Source organism: Orycteropus afer, unplaced genomic scaffold (assembly GCF_000298275.1).
Source record: "Orycteropus afer afer isolate SDZICR_OR568_19922 unplaced genomic scaffold, OryAfe1.0 scaffold00482, whole genome shotgun sequence".
Lineage (NCBI taxonomy): Eukaryota > Metazoa > Chordata > Mammalia > Tubulidentata > Orycteropodidae > Orycteropus > Orycteropus afer.
The window spans coordinates 472,095-482,355 of NW_006922069.1; the positions used below are offsets into that span (position 1 = coordinate 472,095).

Genomic DNA, 10,261 nt, shown 5'->3' on the forward strand with positions numbered 1-10,261 from the left:
TTCTATGGGCAAAATATGGAATGATGTAGGTAACATCAAAAGATGTAAGGAATACACAGAGTCACTGTACCAAAAAGAATTGGTCAATCTTCATCCATTTCAGGAGGTGGCATATGATCAAGAACCAATGGTATTAAAGGAAGAAGTCGAAGCTGCACTGATGGAAGTGACAAAAAACAAGGCTCCAGGAATTGATGGAATACCCACTGAGAAGTTTCAACAAAGGGATACTGTGCTGGAGGCAATCACTTGACTATGCTAAGAGGTTTGGAAGACAGCTAGCTACCTGGCCAACTGACTGGAAGAGATGCATATTTGTACCCATTCCAAAGAAAGGTGATCACACAGAATGGCAAATTATCGAACAATATCATTAATATCACATCCAAGTAAAATCTTCCTGAAGATAATTCTAAAACACTTGCAGCAGTATATTGATAGAGAACTTCCAGAAATGCAAGCTGGATTCAGAAGAGGACATGGTACAAGGGATTATCATTGCTGATGTCAGATAGATCTTGGCTCAAGGCAAAGAACACTAGAAAGATGTTTGCTTGTGTTTTCTTAACTATGCAAAAGCATTAGATTGTGTGGATCACAACAAATTATGGATAACAATGAGAAGAATGGGAATTCCAGAACACTTAATTGTACACATGAGGAACCTGTATGTAGATCAGGATGCTGTTGTTTGAACAGAACAAGGGGACACTGCATGGTTTGAAATCAAGAAGAAATGTGTTAGGGTGTATCCTTTCACCACACTTATTCAATCTATACACTGAACAAATAATCCAAGAAGCTAGACTATATGAAGAAGAATGTGGCATCAGGACTGGAGGAAGACTCATTAACAACCTGCGATACGCTGATGACCCAACTTTGCTTGCTGAAAATGAGGATGAGTTGGAGCACTTACTGATGAAGATTGAAGACAACAGTGTGAAGTATGGATTATACCTCAATATAAAGAAAACAAAAATCCTCACAACTGGACCAATAAGCAGCATCATGATAAATGGAGAAAAGATTGAAGTTGTCAAAGACTTCATAATACTTTGTTCTACAATCAATGCCAATGGAAACAGCAGTCAAGACATCAAAAGATGTATTGCATTGGGCAAATCTGTTGCAAAAGACCTCTTTCAAGTGCTGAAGAACAAAGATATCTCCCCGAAGACTAAGATGAGCCTAAACCAAGCCATGTTATTTTCAATCACCTCATATGCATGTGAGAGCTGGACAATGAATAAGGAAGCCCAAGGAAGAATTGATGATTTTGAGTTGCAGTGCTGGTGAAGAATGTTGAAAATACCATGGGCTGCTAAAAGAACTAACAATCTGTCCTGGAAGAAGTGCAGCCAGAATGCTCCTTGGAAGTGAGAATGCCCAGACTTGGTCTCACCTACTTTGGTCATGTTGTAAGAAAGGACCATGCTGTGGAGAAGGAAGTCATGCTTGGTAAAGTAGAGGGTCAACAAAAGAGCAGAAGGTCCTCAACAAGATGTATTGACACATTGGCTGCAGCAATGGGCTCAGGTGTAGTAGAGATCATGAGGCTGGCACAGGACTGAGCAGTCTTTCATTCTGTTGTACATAGGTTCATTATGAACTAGAGATGACTCGATGGCACATAACAACAACAACATCTTGGAGCTTCTACAGGTATTAGAGTTTGTTTACTTCACCTACCTGAGCACCTTCCCCATGAGTTCCCACCCAGACCATGCATTCATGGTCACATATCTGTGTCCTCTGCCAGGACACCCTAATTAAATTTGTAAATCCCAACAGCAGAAAACTGTCAGTTGCTCCTAGATAGGCCAAAAAGGAGGACATGATGATATATAGTCAGTGGTAATGAGGATGAGGCTACTTTGGTCAAGGGACACCTGCCCAGGTCTGCAGGTGAGTGATGTGAATGAGAAAACCTAACATTTGGGTGCATGGCATCGTGACTTTAGTTTGCCTGAGTGGGGTGGACATTGATAAAGTTTGTAGACAGAGACTTTGCCAGAGCTTTGTAGCCGGCCTTCGCTAGGCATGGTCTGTACACCCCAAGAACAGGTTAAGGAACAATATAGTTACTGTGGTGAATCATAAATTATACCAAAAACATAAAAGCTTGCAGGCACTGCCATCATGTGGTAACTTAAAGTCATAATTCTTCTGGTAATACATAAATGATTGAACTCTGGTAGCATAGTGCCTAAGGCATTTGACTGCTAACCAGAAGGCTGGCGGTTTAAACCCACCAGCCACTCCTTGGAAGGAAGATGGGGCAATCTACTTCCATAGTGATACTTTCTAGGCAACTCAGGAAGGGGTCGCTATGAGTCGGGGCCAACTCGACAGGACACAACAACAATAAAGTACTTTACTGAGATCAATATAGAATTTAGAGAATTGTCATCATAATAAAGTAGGAGTCCCTATATACAAATATATCAGATGCACACAATAATAATAACCAGATTTTTCCTCCTTACCATTGGCCAAACTATACATAGGATGTGTTTAAGGTTGGTTTCCTCACCTGTCCCGGAAAAAGACACTTGGGTGCATGTAGTTTGTTTAGGAAATAATAACAGGAGAGAAGGGAGAGTGAGATGGGGAAGTAGCCAAACTCACCGTCGTTGAGTCGATTTGACTAATAGCCCCTCCTTAGGTTTCCAAGGCAGTATCTCTACGGAAGTAGATTGCTCAATCTTCCTTTCGAGGAGGGGCTGGTGGGTTTAAACCACCAGCCTTCTGGTTAGTAGTCAAATGCCTGAGGCACTACACCACCAGAGCTCCCAGGGAAAGCCAAGGTGGAGAATTATTGAATTGGTTACCACTGTGATCAACTGGAGATCAGACCCAGTGTGGACATTGCGAGAAACTATACAGATTGCACTTCAGAACCATCCCTTTGGATGTGGGGTATTTATCCTCCAATACTTATTTCCTTTTGGATGACAGTTGCTGCATGGGTCTTTAACTCTCATGAACTTGAAGGTTGTGCTTGTGGAAAATCAGTAGGCTCCTACAGCTTAGAGAAAACCTGAGAGAGAAGAGGAGAACCTTAATGTAGGACATAGTAGTATACTGGAATCGTCTACGATGTCCTCACTGCTAGAGTTTTTTTAAAGAATGGAAGCAAGAGGCAGAATAAACAGATAAAAAGTATTGGTAATAATTTGACCCTAGGAATTGGGGTATATCATATCCTAATTTGAATAGTCTTTTGCTGAAAACAATCTTAAGGGGGATAATATTTGATCTTTTTAAAGCAACAAAAAGTTGGCAAAATAATGAATTATCTCCCAGATTTGACAGAGAAAACCTTCCCCTAGAGTTGGTGCCCTGAATTGAGACTTACTGCCTCCAATCATCTATGCCAGGAAATTTGGAAGACAGCTACCTGGCCAACTGACTGGAAGAGATCCACACTTGTGCCTGTTGCAAAGAAAAGTTATCCAACAAACTGTGGAAATTATCTAACAATATCCTTAATATCATACACAAGTAAAATGATTCAAAAATAGTTGCAGCAATACATTGACAGGGGACTGCCAGAAGTACAAGCTGGATTCAGAAGAAGACATGGAACGAGAGATATCATTGCTGATGTCAGACGGATCTTGGCTGAAAGCAAAAAATACCAGACAGATGTTTACTTGTGTTTTATTGACCATGCAAAAGCATTTGATTGTGTGAATCATAACAAATTTTGGATAACATTGAGAAGAATGGGAATTCCAGAACAGTTAATTGTACCCATGAGGAACCTGTACATAGACTAGGAGGCTGTCATTCAAACAGAACAAAGGAACACTGCATGGTTTAAAATCAAGAAAGGAGTAAGTCAGAGTTGTATCATTTCACCATATTTATTCAATCTGTGCTGAGCAAGCAAATAATCTGAGAAGCTGGACTACATTAAGAAGAATGTGGCAACAGGATTGAAGGAAGAATCATTAACAACCTGCAATACACTGATGACACAACTTTGCTTGCTGGGAGTGAGGATGACTTGAAGCACTTACTGATGAAGATTGAAGACTACAGTCTGCAGTATGGATTACATCTCAATATAAAGAAAACAAAAGTCCTCGCAACTGGACCTATAAGCACCATCACAATAAATGAAGAAAAGATTGAAGTTGTCAAAGACTTCATTTTACTTTGTTATACAATCAATGCCAGTGGAAGCAGCAGTTAAGATATCAGACAATGTGTAGCACTGGGCAAATCAGCTGCAAAAGACCTTCAAGTGCTGAAGAGCAAAATGTCTCCTTGAGGACTGAGGTGTGCCTGACACAAGCCATGGTATTTTCAATCGCTTCATATTCATGTGAGAGCTGGACAATGAATAAGGAAGACCAAAGAAGAGTTGATGCTTTTGAGTTGTGGTGCTGGCGAAGAATGCTGAAATTACCATGGACTGGTAAAAGAACTAACAAATCTGTCCTTGAAGAAGTGCAGCCAGAATGTTCCTTGGAAGTAAGAATGGGCAGACTTCATCTCACCTACTTTGGTCATGTTGTAAGAAGAGACCATTCCCTAGAGAAGGATGTCATGCTTGGTAAAGTGGAAGGTCAATGAAAGAGGGGAAGGCCATCAACAAGATGGATTGACACAGTGGCTACAATGATGGGCTCAGATATAGCCAGGATTGTGGGCCTGGCACAGGACTGGGCATGGTTTTGTTCTGCTATACATAGGGTATCTGTGAGTTGGAGACAACTCAACGACACCTAACAATAACAACAACAACAATATATCACAATAAATACATAAAATCCAAGGAAGAATAAAAATGTGTAACACCAAGAGGCAAGGAGAGATTGAAGCCAGGAGCAAAAGGAATCTGTGCTTAATTTGTCTATGGTAATTACACAGTGATCTAATACTTGCATAGCCTCACTGATACTGTGGCTGATACTGTAATCTGGTATATAGATACAACATTCAGTTTTCAAAGCAGCACACATCCTGTTTTGAGAACTGCCGTTAAAATATCTTATGCCTTCCTATTTTGTAGTGTTACTTGTCTAATCTGTTTAATTTCTTCAGTCAAAAGGGTAATGGACTGATGAGGTTCATTCAAAATAGCCACTGTGTGTTTTGCCAAAGCTTCTACTTGCCATTCTTTATCTATAGTGACCACAGGTGGCATGAGCAAGGATAAAACCAACACGAGGTATGTTTCACTTTGTTGCATCCTTTGACTGTGTCCCAATTAGAGGGGCATTATGGGAAGCTATCCACAATGTGCCCAGCAAAGTATGGGCATCCCCAAGTATAATGCCCACTCCAGTAGTATGGTTAAGTAGGGCCAGCCATGATTTCCACAGGCCCATAACCACCCCTAAGGGCTGGGTTAGGCCCTCACTTTCTGGGACAGGTTTTGATAACCTAGCCAATTATTATCAAGGATGAGAACGGTGTGATAGCATAACTGAATGGGAAGTCACCCCATTTTGTGAACACAAGCACTGGAAGTGCTTCTGTTACTGTACTCAATAGAGAAGGGGGCCAAACTAGGCATCTGTATCTGAATAGCAGTTAACAATCTAAGACCATCAAGGACAGCATATCTCAAACTAAAAGTTACATTGATCTGTTGCTGGACCAAGTGGAAAATTTCTTTCTTAAAGTCATTGTAGGATGAGAGGGTGACTCCAGTTGTTCCATTCAGAAGCCACTTTGGTAGTCTACTATTTGACTAGCGAAAGAGAGCCCTCCATGTACTGACATTAGCTGGGTCAATTAGTCACAAGAGACCAGTCAAGGAGGACAAAAAGAATTCTCCTCAGACACAGCAATTGCAGCAGTTACAGAGCTTGGCTACAGTTTTGGCCCAGTCAGTGAACAGGTTGGGGATCACTAATCTGTGGATGAAAGATGGATGTTTAGTAGGCACTAAGACAAGTAAGTTGTGTCTGTGCAACAAGAGGCATGATACCTGAGGGTCTTGATCAGGATTGTTCCAGCCTGAGAAGACATACCTGGTTTGCAATACCATGCTGGCTGTTCTACAAGTTCAGTTTTGGAAGGAAGGCCTGAGTAGAGCAAGAGGGGAATCATAATACTTCAAAGAGACATATGTAACATTCCTTTGGACATAGCAGACCTGGATTATGCACAACCATGGTTTTTCATAGCCTTGGGTGTAAAAAGGATGTAAACTCTAAGTTCTGCTCTAAGCCCCATGGTGTAGAAAAGGCAAGCCAACAGGGCACTATTTGCCACATCCAGGGTGGGGTGACTATAGTGTCTTCCATGGCCAAGTCTTATGGTAAGGGCAAAAGCAAGTTACTTTGTGTTCCTGTGTGGGTTAGCCCTTTATCTTCTTCAGAGGGTTCTTGCACCTCGTATAGGGTAATGTCTGTTCCTCGAGTTAATATCGAATATGCTCTTGGGCAACTTTGCCACTCAAATTCATTTAAGGCCCAAATGGCATCCAGAAGCCTCCTACTCCATCATGTAAGTGACTGAGTTTCTTGTCTCAACTGCTCCTTCAATAAGCCATTTATTTTTTCTATCAGTCTGGCAACAGGCGGGATTATATGGCAAATGGAAGTGCCATTGTATGTCATTCTGGTCTGCCCAGTCCTGCACTTCATGTCCAGTGGAGTGGGTCCCCTAATTACTGTCTATGCCTGTTGTTGTTGTTGTTGTTATTTGCCGTCGAGTCAGCCCCGACTCATAGCGATCCCTCCTTGGGTTTCCGAGGCAGTATCACTACGGAAGTAGGATTGCCCTACCTTCCTTCTGAGGAGTGGCTGGTGGGTTTGAACCGCCAGCCTTCTGGTTAGCAGTCAAGTGCTTTAGGCACTATGCCTGTAGGAGTCCCAAAAACAAAAAACAAAACAAAACAAAACAAAAAAACCACTGGCATGGAGTAGATTCCAACTCATAGTGATCCTCATTGAGTTTCTGAAGCTGTAAATCTTTATGGAAGTAGATTGCCCCATCTTCCTTCTGTGGAGTGGCTGGTGGGTTTGAATTGCCAACCTTCTGGTTAGCAGTCCAAGGCCTTAGGCACTATGCCATCAGAGCTCCTTGTAGGACTCCAATAGGCAGCACAAAGGTGTCTGAGACCACAAATAGTGGCCTTTGGGTGGCTCTCTTACTGGGATAGGCTTGGAGCAATGCTGTCATGGTGTCCAGACAGGTCAGAGCATACTTACAGCTTTCAGACATAGGCACAGGTCCTATAAGCCACTTGCCATTGTTGGGCAGGTTCAATAGCTCATGGCATGAATCCAGGGTGATGGGGAAACGTTCAGGCAAGCTCTAATGAACAACTGGTACAGTTATTGCAAGCTGCAACTGTGTCTCTGTAGGACAGGGGCAGAACCACAGCTTTAACTATGGGCCATAGAGCTCTTTGTCCCTTATGGCCTGTTTTCTGCTGTAACCAGGCTGTTATGTCCTCTACAAGGAAGACTTCCCCTGCCCGTATTCTGACCAGGGCATCTGTTCAGACATTTCCTAGTAGTGTCGCAGCTAAGTGGGCTGACACATAATATACCACAACATCCATACTTTCATCAGTGAAACAGAAACCACAACATGGAAAATTGTACTAAGACTCACAAAACAGATAAACTGTACCATATCATAGCATGTAAGACAAACTAAGCTTGAACACCAGCTAATTCAGCCCCACAAATTCTAGAAAAGACCACAGAACAGCTGATGTAACAATAACTCATTATGGACTCATGTGTTCTAAAGGTAAGAATACTAATGGTTTCAGCAACTCACATAGTTTACAAATTCTGACCAACCCCTAACAAGACCATTCTTTCCAATCCCCTACACACAGTCCTGCCTTAGCTCCTCATTTTTCCAGATACCCTGTGGTTCTCTATGTTTGGCATTTTCCCCTGTTGTTGTTAGCTGTCAACCTCGTGCACAACAGAATAAACTGCTACACACACACACACACATATATAAACACTATATTTCTAAGCAAATAATGCACACCTTCTACATTTGTTTGCCAGCTGCTCCTTGACCCCACAAAATATTATTCCAAATGCTGCTTTGCCAAATTTTTACATGTTGCTTAGCATGCATATATGTATATAATTATATTTTATATTTGGTCTATATTTTATATATCATTCTGTATTCTAGGAGCTCTGGTGGTATAGTGCCTAACTCATTTGACTGCTAACCAGAAGGTTGGTGGTTCAAACCCACCAGCCACTCTTTGGAAGGAAGGTTGGGCACTCTACTTCCATAGTGATACCACCTCAGAAACCCAAGGAGGGGTCACTATGAATCTGATCTGACTTGATGGCAGTGAGTTTTTTTTTTTTTTTAATAAGTATTCTATACATATTCTATAAAGAGGTATAGTGATTAAGGCATTTCACTGCTAACCAAAAAGTTGGTGGTTCAAACCCACCAGCTGCTTCAAGAAAGGAAGATGAGGCAGTCTGCTTACATAGAGATTACAGACTTGGAAACGCAACAGAGGTTACTATCAATCAGAATCAGCTCAGTAGCAGTAAGTTTGGTTTTATATGTACCTTATATTTAACATTTCTTATATCCCTATATAAATTTTATATTCATTTATGTTTTATATTTCATATAACTATATATATTGTTATTTTACATATCAATATATATTTTATGTTGCAGCTCTGGTGGCGTAGTGCCTAAGGCATTTGACTGCTGACCAGAAGGTTGATGGTTCAAACTCATTCCTCAGAAAAAAGGTTGGGCAATCTACTTCTGTAGAGATACCGTTTCAGAAACCCAAAGAGGGGTCGCTATGACTCAGATCCAATTCAACGGCATTGAGGGTTTTTTTTGGTTTTTTATATATTTTATATATTACATATTAGTATATTTACTTTAGGAGCTCTGGTAGCATAGTGGCTAAAGCACTTGACTGCTAACCAGAAGGCTGGCGGTTCAAACCCACCAGCCACTCCTCGGAAGGAAGGTTGGGCAATCCTACTTCCGTAGTGATACTGCCTCGGAAACCCAAGGAGGGGTCGCTATGAGTCGAGGCCGACTCAACGGCACATAACAACAACAACAACAACCATTATATTTATTTCATATTTTGTATGATATATCCTTATGAATATGTTTTATATATCAATATGTATATTTTTATTTTATATATAAAAATATATGTTTCATATCTTATATATTATTATATATATTATATATATCCACCAGCCACTCCACAGAGGGAAGACAGGGCAATCTACTTCCATTAAGATTTACCACTTTGGAAGTCCAATGGGGGTTGCTATGAGTCAGCATTGACTAATGGCAGTGGGCTTGGTTTTTTGGTTTATATATATTTTATAGTTCATATATCACTATATTTTATATATCAATATATATCTTACATTTTGTATAGGATAATTTTTTTATCATGCTTTGGATGCAAATTTACAAAGGAGATTTGTTTTACATTCACCTGTTCATGAATTTGATTTCAAGGTCCCTATTACCATCCCGAACCATAGAAAACTTTCCTCCTCTTCCCTCCCTATGACTACTCCCTCCCTGTGCCCTTCTTATCTATCTATTCCTGTCTGTCCAGCTTTCCCTCTATGTGAATGCTGCTCCTTTGATGTCTCATGGTTGATTGATCTAAGATGCATCTCCCTAGGATAGGTGGGTGCATCTCCCTGGATTAGGTGTTCTGCATGTAAGTCTTTGTACCGTTGGTCTGGGAGCCAATCGATGGGAGTGAGTCTATTTTTAGGCCTGGTCTTGGGGCTGCCACTAATCTCTATCCGACCAGTAATTTTGGTCATTTTTTTATTTTTTTAATTTTGTTCCACATTTTTCCTCTCATTTTATGTATTTTATATTTTATATGTCACTATATGTATTCCAAGGAATTCTAGTGGTATAGTAGTAGTTAAGGTACTTAGTTGGCTGCTAACCAAAAGTTCACTGGTTTGAACCCACCAGCCACTCTTCAGAAGAAAGATGAAACTGTTTGTTTCCATAAGATTTATAGCCTTGGAAATCCTATGAGGATCATTATGAGTCAGAAATGACTCAGTAACAATAGCAAGTTTTGTTTTGGTTTATATGTATTCCATATTTTATATATCATGATATATACTTTATAGTTTTACTTCATATATCAAAACATATCATTTTTATTATACATGTCAATACATGTATTTTATATATCACTACATACATTTTGTTTTATATATCACTAAATATATTTTACATTTTATGTATCACTATATTTATTTTACATTTTCATATAGGTATT

The 10,261-nt window shown here is 40.3% G+C and overlaps 1 pseudogene; it reads right to left on the minus strand.

Annotated features, from left to right (window-relative positions):
- Window positions 1-5,206, minus strand: part of LOC103209156 — a 13,282-nt pseudogene extending 8,076 nt beyond the window's left edge.
- Between the last annotated feature and the right edge of the window lie 5,055 nt (window positions 5,207-10,261).